Raw genomic sequence first — 12,364 nt, forward strand, 5'->3', positions numbered from 1 at the left:
CACATGGCCAAAGGTGTGATCTGTGACCTAGGCTAAGTCAATTACAATTTCCTTTTCTTCTGCCTACAGGTCTAATCCAAGGGGTTGTCCACATAGTGCCAGTTAGAGACCAATAAATCTTAGATGGTAAATGAAACCAATGTTGCCTAGATATTATTTTTATTGTGGAAATATAATTTAATATTTAAACTATTTTTAAGTGTACAAGTCAGTGAAATTAATTGCATTCACATTGTTCTGCAACCATCACTACAGTCTGTCTCCAGAACCTATTCACTTCCCAAACTAAAACTCCATACTCATTAAATAATAACTTTCCATTATCCCTCCACCCAGGCCCTGGTAACTGCTACTCTACTTTCTGTCTTTATGAATTTTACTAATCTAAGAACCACATGTGGACCAAAAAAGGCTACTTGTTTTTGCTTAATCCTTTCACCCAGCCCTGAAACCAACCCCACCTTCAACAACTGTCAGTTGACTTTCTATCTGAGTCTGTTTCTATTTTGTTTATGGAAACAGAGGAAAGGGGTATTGGGGGAGGTAGAAAATGGTGTGGGAAGGATAAATGGTGATAAAAGGACACTTGACTTGGGGTGGTGAACACACAATACAATATACAAATGAGGTATTATAGAATTGTATATCTGAAAACTATAATTTTATTAACCAATGTCACTCCAGTAAAAAAGAAAAAAGAGGGTCTATGGAAAGTAACCTCACAAGGTAATCTGATAATAAATTCCTAGATGGGCAGGTCATGGTGGGAAGTTATAGTCCAGGCACATAACTTCTTTAGCAAAAGTTTATATTTGCCTTAATCAAGCAATTAATTCTTGTCCATTTTTTCTGTTCATATAGGTTAACATAGCTTTGAAATACCTCTTTTGCATGAGGTTGATTCTCTCAACAACATTCATTGAGACTATCCTTTCCCCATTGAATAATCTTGACAACTTTGTTGAAAATCATTTGCCTATATATGTAAGGGTTTATTTCTAAATCCTCTGTTATATTTCATTGGTATATTTGTATGTCTTTATGTCAGTACCATACTGTTTTGATTACTGTCGTTTTATAGTAAGTTTTGGAATCAAGAACATGTTAGACTCCCAGCTTAATTTTTTTTCAGGATTATTTTGTGTATTTGAGGTGTCCTGAGATTCCCTATAAACCTTAGGATGAATTTTCCTATTTTTAAAAAACAAAACAAAACGTGGTTTATTTTGTAAGAAAAGGAATTGCCTTAACTCTATAGATTTTGTTGTGTATTATATGTACCTTAAAACAATTAAGTATTTTATTACATAAACTTGGGATGTCTTTTCATTTATTTATATCTTCTTTCATTTCCACCAGGAATGTTTTATAGTTTTCAGTGTACAAGTTTTTCACCTCCTTGGTTAGATTTAGTCTTAAGTATTTTATTCCTTTTGATGTTGCAAATGAAGTTGTTAATTTCTTTTTCAGATTGTTCATTCCTAAAGCACAGGAACACAACTGAATTTTGTGTATGGATTTGTATCTTGTAATTTTTATCTTATTTTTTACATTTTATTGAATTTAATGGTGTTACACTGGTTAACAAAATTATATAGGTTTCAGGTGCACAATTTTACAACATATCTTTTGTACACCATATTTTGTGTTCACCACCCTGATTCCAATCTTCTTCCATCACCACTTATCCACTCTATACCTTACTCCACCTTTCCCCAGCCCCCTCCCACAGTAATCATGACACTGTTGTTCCAGTCCATGAGTACTTTCTCATTTTTGTACAATACCTCCACCCCCAACCCAGCCTCTCCCCAACAGCTGTCAGACTACTCTCAATGATTCTGTTTGTGTTTTTGATTGTCAGTTCATTTTGTTCATTAGATTCCACATATGAGATAAACCATAATGTACTTGTCTTTCTCTGTCTTATTTCACTTAACATAATGCTCTCCAGGTTCATTCATGCTGATGCCAAGTAATATTCCATTATGTACCACAGCTTTTTTATACACTCATCTTCTGATGTACACTTGGACAGCTTCCAAATCTTGCCTATTGTAAATAATATTGCAATGAGCATAGAAGTGCATATATTCTTTTGAATTAGTGCTTCTGGTTTCTTCAGATAAATTCTGAGGAGTGGAATCACTGGGTCATAAGGCGGTTTGACTCCTAATTTTTTTGCGATTACTCTATACTGCTTTCTAAAGTGCCGCACCAATCTGCATTCCCAGCAACAGTGCAGGAGGATTTCCTTTTCTCTACATTTTTGCCAACACTTGTTTCTTGATTTATTGATAGCAGCCTTCTGACATATATGAGATGAAATCTCATTGTAGTTTTAATTTACATTTCTCTGATGATTAGTAATTCTGAGCATTTTTTCATATGTCTGTTGGCCAACTGTTTCTCCTCTTTGTATAAATGTCTATTCACTTCTTTTGCATATTTTTTACTGGATTGTTTGTTTTTTCAGTGTTGAGTTGTACGCGTTATTTATAAATTTTGCACATTAACCCCTTATCAGGTGGCTCATCAGGGAATATGTTCTTCCATTCAGTAGTTGTCTTTCATTTTCTTGATGGTTTCATTTGCTGTGAAAACATTTTAGTTTGATGTAGTATTTTTTATATAAATTAATTTTTGTTACACATGATTCTCCTTTTTCCCCCCACTGATTCCCCCCTCTCCCTCCCTCCCTGCCATTTCCCCAGTTTGTTGTCCATGTCCACTGTTCATGCATACATGCATATAAGTTCTTTGGTTTATCTCTCCACCACAACACCCCCATTTAGGGGATTATCAGTCTGTATCCCACTTCAGCGTCTCAGGGACTGCCACCTTCCTCAGAATGTTATGTTCATTATATTCCACAAATAAGTGAGATATTATGAAACTTGTCTTTCTGTGTTTGGCTTGTGTCACTTAGGATGATACTTTCCAGGTCCCTCCATGTAGTCTCAAAGAATAAGAGAGCTTTCTTTCTTACAGCTGCATAGTACTCCATTGTGTATATGTACCACAGCTTTTTTATCCATTCGTCTACTGATGAACACTTGGGCTGTTTTGAGATCTTAGGTATTGTAAAAGGTGCTGCTATAAACATGGAGGTACATATATTCTTTCTGATTGGTGTTTTAGGCTTCTTGGGGTATATTCCTAGAAGTGGGAACACTGGGTCAAATGGAAGGTCAAATTTTAATTTTTTGAGGTAACACCATATTGTGTTCCATAGAGGCTGCACCAGTCTGCATTCCCACCAGCAGGGCACTAGAGTCCCCTTTTCCCCACACCCTTGCCAACACTTCTTGTTTGATGATTTGTTGATGGCAGTCATTCTGACAGGTGTGAGGTAATACCTCATTGTTGTATTAATTTGCATCTCTCTGATGATTAGTGATGATGAGCATTTCTTCATCTGTTTCTTAGCCATTTGTATGTCCTGTTTGGAGAGGTGTCTATTTAGTTCCTCTGCCCATTTTTTAATTGGGTTCTTTGTCTTTCTTTTGTGGAAATGTATGACCATTCTATATGTATTGGAGATTAACCCCTTATCTGATATATCATTGGCAATTATGTTCTCCCATACAGTGGGTAGCCTTTCCGTTTTGATGATTGTATCTTTCACTGTGCAGAAGCTTTTGAGTTTGATGTAGTCCCATGTGTTCATTTTCTCCTTTGATTTTATTGCGTTAGGTGATGTGTCAGTAAAAATTCTGCTGCATATGATGTCTGAAATTCTGTTGCCTACAGTCTCTTCTAGGATTTTTATTGATTCATGAGTCATATTTAAGTCTTTTATCTATTTTGAGTTTATTCTCGTGTAAGGTGTGAGTTGATGGTCTAGTTTCATTTTTCTGCAAGTAGCTGTCCAATTTTCCCAGCACCATTTATTAAAGAGGCTGTCCTTACTCCACTTTATGTTCTTCACACCTCTGTCAAATATTAATTGAGCATATTGCCTTGGGTTCATTTCTGTGTTCTCTATTCTGTTCCACTTTTCTATATGCCTGTTCTTGTGCCAGTACCAGGCTGTTTTGATTACAGTGGCTTTGTGTATAACCTAAATCTGGTATTGTGATCCCTCCAACTTTGTTCTTCCTTTTCAAGATTGCTGTGGCTATTTGAGGCCTTTTTGGGTTCCATATGAACTTTTGAAATAATTGTTTTAATTCTGTGAAGTATGCCGTTGGTATTTTGATGGGGATTGCATTGAATCTTTAGATTGCTTTGGGTAATATGGACATTTTAATGATGTTAATTCTCCCAATCAATGACCAGGGTATGTGGTTCCACTTTTTTATATGTTCCTCTATTACTTTTTTCAATGACCTGTATTTTTCTGCAAATAGGTCCTTTATTTCTTTGGTTAAGTTTATTCCTAGGTATCTTAATTTTTTGCCGCAATTGTAAATGGGATTTTTTGCTTAGTTTCTCTTTCTGTGAGTTCATCATTGGTGTATAAGAATGCCATCAATTTCTTGAGGTTAATTTTGTATCCTGCTACTTTGCCAAATTCATTTATTAAGTGTAGTAAACTTTTGATGGAGTCTTTGGGGTTTTATATGTATAGTGTCATGTCATCTGCAAATAATGACAATTTCACTTCCTCCTTTCCAATTTGGATCCCTTTTATTTTTTCTTCCTGTCTGATTGCTGTGGCTAAGACTTCCAGTACTATGTTAAATAGAAGTGGCAAAAGTGGGCATCCTTGTTTTGTTCCTGTTCTTAAGGGAAATGCTTTTAGTTTTTGCCCATTGAGTATGATGTTGGCTGCAGGTCTTTCATATATGGCTTTTATTATGTCTATATATGATCCCTCTATTCCCACACTGCTGAGCGTTTTTATTGGAAATGGATACTGGATTTTGTCGAAGGCTTTTTCTGCATCTATTGATATGATCATGTGGTTTTTATTCTTCATTTTATTTATGTGGTGTATCACATTATGGATTTGCAAATACTGTACCAGCCTTGGGTCCCTGGGATGAATCCCACTTGGTCATGTTGGACAATTTTTTTGGTGTATTGCTGGATCAGATTTGCTAGTATTTTGTTCAGGATTTTGGCATCTATGTTCATCAGGGATATTGGCCTGTAGTTTTCTTTCTTTGTTGTGTCTTTTTCTGGTTTTGGAATTAGAATCATGCTCACTACATAAAATGAGTTTGAAAGTCTTCCTTCTTCTTGAATTTTTTGAAATAGTTTGATGAGAATGGGTATTTGTTCTTCTTTGAATGTTCAGTAAAACTCCCCCGTGAAGCCATCTGGGCCTGGGCTTTTGTTTGCTGGGAGAGTCTTGATTACATCTTCCATTTCTTCTGTTGTTATTGGTCTGTTCAAGTTTTCTATCTCATCCTGATCCAGTTTTGGAAGACTATGTGTTTCTAGAAATTTGTCCATTTCACTTAGATTGTCGAATCTGTTGCCATATAATTGTTCATTGCAGTGGTTTACGATCTTTTGTATTTCTGTGGTGTCAGTTGTTATCTCTTCTCTTTCATTTCTGATTTTGTGTATTTGGGTTCTCTCTCTTTGTTTCTTGGTGAGTCTAGCTAAGGGTTCATCAATCTTGTTTATCTTTTCAAAAAACCAGCTCTTTGTTTCATTGATCCTTTGAATTGTTTTTTTGGTCTCTATGTTATTTATGTCTGCTCTGATCTTTACTATTCCCTTCCTTCTTGGTCTGAGGTTTTTTTGTTTGTTTGTTTGTTTGCTCTCTAGTTCTTTGAGTTGTGAGGTTAGATAGTCTATTAGAGATTTTTCATCTTTTTTGAGATAGGCCTGTAGTGCTATGAACTTCCCTCTCACAACTCCTTTCGCTGCATCTCATAGATTTTGTGTTGTTGTGTCTTCATTTTCATTGGTTTCCAGGAAGTTTTTGATTTCTTCCTTGATCTCCTCAGTGACAAATTCATTGTTTAATAACATGCTATTTAGTTTCCATGTTTTTAAATTACTTTGTATGTTCTTCTAACAATTGATTTCTAGTTTCATGCTTTGTGTTCTGAGAAATGCTTGATATAATTTCAATCTTCTTGACCTTGTGCCCTAACATGTGGTCTATCTTTGAGAATGTCCCATGTGCACTTGAGAAGAATGTGAATTCTGTACTTTTGGGGTTTAGTTCTCTGTAGATATCTATAAATTCCATTTGGTCTAGTGCTTCATTTAGAGTCTCTGTTTCCTTGCTAATTTTTCGTTTTGAGGATCTCTCCAGTGATGTCAGCGGGGTGTTGAATTCCCCTGCTATGGTTGTGTTGCTATCCATTTCTCCTTTGCAGTCCTCCAGAAGGTTTTTAATATATTTTGGTGCTCCTGTATTGGTTGCATATATGTTTATTAAGGTTATTTCTTCCTGTTGGATAGATCCTTTCAATATTATGTAGTGGCCTTCTTTGTCTCTAATTATGGCTTTCATTCTGAAATCTATTTTATCAGATATGAGTATTACAAACCTAGCTTTTTTTTCTTTTCCGTTTGCTTGGAAGATTTTTTTCCATCCCTTCACTTCAATCTATGTGAGTCTTTTGTTGTGAGGTGGGCCTCTTGTAAACAACATATAGATGAGTCAGGCTTTCTCATCCAATCAGCTACTCTGTGTCTTTTTATGGGTGCATTCATTCCATTTACATTTAAGGTGATTATTGATATATACGCATTTATTGCCATTTTTGTTTAGTGTGGTTCTATTTTTCTTCCCATTTCTCCTGGTAATTACAGCAGTCTTTTTAACATTTCTTGCAGTGCTGGTTTCGTGCTAATGTATTCCCTTAGTCTTTTTTTTTTTTTTTTTTTTTTTGTCTGGAAGCTCTTTATTTGACCTTCTATTTTGAATGATAGCCTTGCTGGGTAGAGTAGTCTTGGATTCAGATTCTTGTTTTTCATGACCTTGATTACCTCATGCCATTCCCTTTTGGCACGTAGTGTTTCTTGTGAGAAGTCAGCTGAGAGTCTTATGGAGTTTCCTTTGTAGGTAACCTGTTGCTTATCTCTTGGTGCTTTTAGGATTCTCTCTTTGTCTTTAATTTTTGGCAGTTTGATTACTATGTGTCTTGGTGTGGGCCTGTTTGGTTCTTCTTAGTTGGGGTTCTCTGTGCTTCTTGAACTTGAATGCCTTCTTCCTTCACCAATTTAGGGAAGTTTTCTGTCACTATTTCTTTGAATATATTCTCTAACCCTTGCTCATTTTCTTCTTCTTCAGGGATTCCTATGATGTGAATATTATTTCGTTTCCAGTTGTCCCACGGTGCTCTTAAGCTGTCTTCCTGTTTTTTAATTGTTTGTTTCCAGTTGGAAATTAAAAACCACCCAGAACAAATAAAGACTGACATATCAGAAATAAAGAACACAATGGAAAGTCTAAATAGCAGAGTAAAGGAAGCAGAGAACTGGATCAGTGAATTAGAAGATAGGGTGGTGGGGGAGAGATTAACCACAGAACTTATATTCATGTATGCATGAACAATGGACATGGACAACAATCTGGGGACAGGGTGAGGAGGGAGGGGGCGGGGGATTCATTGGGGGGGGAAGGAGAAACATATGTAACAAAAATAAATAAATTAATTAAATAAATAAATGTATAAAAATCTATAGAATGCTTTGGGTAGTATGGACATTTTAATTATGTTAATGTTTTCTATCAGTAAGTATATGCTTCCACTTATTTGTGCCTTCTTGAATATCTTTCTTCAGTGTCTTATAGTTTTCCAAGTACAGGTCTTTTAAAACTTTGTTTATATTGATTCCTAGGTATTTTCTTCTTTTTGAAGCAATTGTGCATGAGATTTTTTTCTTAGTTTCCCTTTCTAGTAGTTCATTATTCCCATTTAAAACTGGAATTGATTTCTGGGTATTTATTGTGTATTCTGTTACTTTACTGAATTTATTTATCAGTCTTAGTAGTTTCATGGTTTATTCTTTAGGGTTCTCTATATACATTACCATGTTATCTGTAAATAATGATAGTTTTACTTTTTCCTTTCCAATTTGGATGACTTTTATTTCTTCTTGTTGTCTGATTGCTGTGGCTAGAACTTCCAGTACTATGTTGAATAAGAGTGGTGAAACTCGGCATCCCTTTCTTGTTTCTTATCTTAAGGAAAATGTATGTAATTTTTGCCTATTGAATATGATGTTGGTTGTGGGTTTGTCATATATGGCCTTTATTACATTGAGGTAGATTCCCTCTATTCTCACATTGCTGGGAGTTTTTATTATAAATGGGTGCTAGATTTTATCAAGTGCGTTTTCTGCATCTGTTGATATGGTCATGTGGGTTTTTTCTTTCAATTTGTTTATGTGGTATATCATGTTTATTGATTTCTGTCTATTTTAACAACATTGCATCTCCAAAATAAATCTTCCTTAATCATTGTGTATAGTCTTTTTAATGTATTTTTTGATCTGGTTTGCTAAGGTTTTGTTGAGAATTTTTGCATCTCTTTTTCATCAGAAATATTGGCCTATGACTTTCTTTCTTTGTAGAATCTTTATCTGGTTTTGGAATTAGGAAAATGCTGGCCTTGTAAAATGAGCTGAGGAGACTTCCATCCTTTTGAATGTTTGGAACAGTTTGAAAAGGATAGGTGTTAGTTCTTTGAATATTTGGTAAAATTTACCTGTGAAGCCATCCAGTTCAATACTTTTGTTTGTTGGAATATATATATATATATATATATATATATATATATATATATATATTACTGCTTCTATTTCACTAATTATAACCTGTCTATTCAGATTCTCTGATTGTTCCTAATTCAGTTTTGGAAGATTGTATGTTTCTAGAAATTTATGCATTTTATCCAGATTGTCCAATAGGTAGGCATATATTTGTTTGTAATATATACATATTCTCCTCTTTCATTTCTGGTTTTATTTATTTGGGTCCTTTCTCTTTTTTCTCTGATGAGTCTGATTAAAGGTTTATCCATCTTGTATAGCTTTTCAACGAACTACCTCTTGGTTTCATTGATTTTTTTTATATTATATGTTTAGACACTCATTTATTTCTCCTATGATTCTTATTATTTCCTTTTTTTCTACTCACTTTAGGCTTTGTTTATTGTTCTTTTTTCTAGTTCCTTTAAGTATGAAGTTAGAATGTTTGAGATTTTTTCTGTTTCTTGAGGTAAGACCACAAAGCTATGAATTTCCATCTTAGGAGTGCTGTTACTGTGTTCCATAAATTTTGGATTGTTGTGTGCCCATTTTTATTTGTCTGAAGATATATTTTGACTTCTTCCTTAATCTCATTGTTAATCCATTGATTGTTTAGTAACATGTAATTTAGCCTCTGTTTGTTTGTTTGTTTTTTCAGTTTTTTTTCTTGTAATTGATTTCTAGTTTCATACCATTGTCAGAGGATGCTTAATATTATTTCAATTTTCTTTAACTTATTGAGATTTTTTGTGTGTGTGTCTTAACATGTGATCTATCATGGGAAGTGTTCTATATGCTCTTGAAAATAATGTGTATTCTTCTCCTCTGGGGTGAAATAATCTGAAAATATTAATTAAATCCATCTGGTCTAGAGTTTCATTTTAGACCACTGTTTCCTCATTGATTTTCTGGCAGAAAGATCTATCCAATGATTTCAATGAGGTGTTAAAATTTCCTACTCTGATTGTATTACTGTCAATCATTCCTATTATGTTCATCAATGTTTGTTTTATATATTTAGGCTTTCCTATGTTGGGCACATAAATGCTTACAAAAATTACATTCTCTTGTTGAATTTATCTCTTTCTCATTATGTAATTTCTTCCTTTTTCTCTTATTATAGCCTTTATTTTGAGGTCTATTCGTCAAATGAATGCATTGCTACCCAAGCTCTTTTTTTTTTATTTTATTTTCAGTGCCATCCGCACGAATTTTTTTTTTTTTTTTTTGAATTCTCACCCAAGGATACTTTTCTATTTATCTTCAGATAGTATGGGAGGAGGAAGGAGAGAGGGAAACATTGAGGTGAGAGAGGCACATTAACTGGCTGTCTCCCACACAACCCCAACCAGGGCTGGGGACCGAACTGCAACTGAAGTACATGCCCTAGACTGGAATCAAACCTGCAACTCTTTGGTCTGTGATCCCATGCTCCAACCTCTGAGCCAAACTTGCCAAGGCTGAAATTTTTTGTTCCATTTTTTTACTTTTAGCCTGTGTGTATTTGTGTATTTTTCATTAAGTAGCGAGTCTCTTGTAGACAGATATATATATATATATATATATATATATATATATATATATATCTTGTTTTTCTATTCATTCCACTACTCTACGTCTTTTGACTGGAACATTTACTCAATTCACAGTTAAAGTAATTTTGATAAGTATGTAGTTATTTCCATTTTATTATACATATTTATATTACTCATTTTTTAAAACATCTCTTATAATACTGGTTTGGTGGTGATTAAATTCTTTAATTTTTTTCTTGTCTGAAAGATTCTTTTCTCTCTTTCAATTTTAAATGATAGCCTTGCTGGGTAGAGTGGTCTTGGTTGTAGGTACTAATTTTCAACACTGAATATTTTGTGCTAACTCATCTGGCCTGTAAAGTTTTTGTTGAGAAATCAGCTGAAAGTCTCATAAAAGCATTCTTTTAGTTAACTTTCTTTCTCTTGCTTTTCAAAGATTCTTTCATTATCTATAATTTTTGCCAATTTAATTAAGATGTGTCTTGGTACAGGCCTCTGGGTTTACCATGTTTCAAACTTTCTGGACTTTCTAGACTTGTATTTTCTTTTTAATTTTCACCAGCTTAGTAAAGTTTTCCATCATTGTTTATTAAAATAAATTCTTGATTCCTTGCTCACTCTCTTCTCCTTCTGGTGCCCCTATTATCTGGATGTTGTTATACTTGATGTTGTTCCCAAGATACCTTAAACTATACTCATTTAAAAAAAAATTGTTTTTCTACTCTGATCAGGTATATTCTGTTGCTTTGTCTTCTAAATGGCTGATTTGATCCTCTGCTTTATCTAAACTGCTGTTGATATTTTGTAGTGTATTCTTCATATTAGATACAGTCATACCTCGCCACTTCACATTTTGACTTTTGCAGCTTCGCTCTATCACAAAAGTCAAAGCGCGAAGTGGCAAGGGATGACTGTATATAAATAAAGAATGCCACTTTGCAGAAATTGATTTACTGCAGTAGAGTCTGGAACTGATTAACCGCTATAAACGAGGGCCAACTGTATTGCATTCTTCATTTTTGACTAGATCTTTTTTATGTTTTTTATGTCCTTTTTATGCTTACTATATCTTTAAGTTCTCACTGACTTTATCCTTTCTTACCCTAAGTACTTTGAGCATCGTATAACCATTGTTTTGAACTCTACATCTAATAGATTGCTTGCTTCCAATTTATTTAGTTTTTTTTCCCCATGAATTTCTGCTGTTCTTTATTTAGGACATGTTTCTTTGTCTTCCAGTTTTGGCTGTTTCTTTATATATATATATATATATATTTTTTTTTTCTGTTCACTAGGCAGATATGCTATGTATCCCAGTCTGATATGGTGTTCTTATGAATGTTACTTGTGGGGCTCAGTGGTGTAGTCTCTCTGATCACCTGAGCTGAGTGCTACAGGAATGTCCCTTGGGTGGTTTTTGTGAGCATTTTTTTTGTAGTTACCTCTTGATTGCTGTTGGACCATCTATGAGTGGGGTTGACCCTCATGCTAGCTATCATTATCGACCTTAACCACACTGTGTGTGTCATTATGTAGGGTTGATCCCCACAAGTGGAATTTGCCACACCAGGGTCTGGTGCTTGCCTAGATCTCCCTTGGTGTGTGCCACTTGTGGTGCTAATTAAATTATGCTTTGATGTAGTCTGAAGCCCACCACTGAGTGTGTTGGTTCTGGGGCTCTTGGGAGCAATTCTGGTGCAGATCAATCACAGATGCTGCTTGTGTTGGGTCCTGGGTTATCTGTTAGGAGCTGCAAAGTGATCCACATTTGGTAGCTGTTTCTATTGGGCTGGTTGTATGTGGGAGGATCCAAACTGCATACTGAGACCAGCTTCCACCAGTACCAAGCCTAGAACAAGTCTTCAAAAGGCCCAAGGCACCCCAAAATCAGTTAGTCACCAGTTAGGGGTTAGTGTTGTTCACTGTATTGATAGAGATTTAAACTAGGTGCCAGTGCTTGGTCAGAGGCCCATTGGCAAAAGTCTCAGTGTACACCAAGGCTAGCAACAACTCCCTAGGTCCTGAGGACCTTTGCAGTTGAACATGTCTCAGGGGCTCATCAGGGTGATGCCAGTAGAGTTCATCAGACTAAAACAAATAAATATTTAGCTGTGTGAAAAGAAGGCTCTGCACAGGAATAGTGCCACCAGCCAGGGCACATC

Source organism: Molossus molossus, unplaced genomic scaffold (genome assembly GCF_014108415.1).
Source record: "Molossus molossus isolate mMolMol1 unplaced genomic scaffold, mMolMol1.p scaffold_m16_p_2, whole genome shotgun sequence".
Taxonomy (NCBI): domain Eukaryota; kingdom Metazoa; phylum Chordata; class Mammalia; order Chiroptera; family Molossidae; genus Molossus; species Molossus molossus.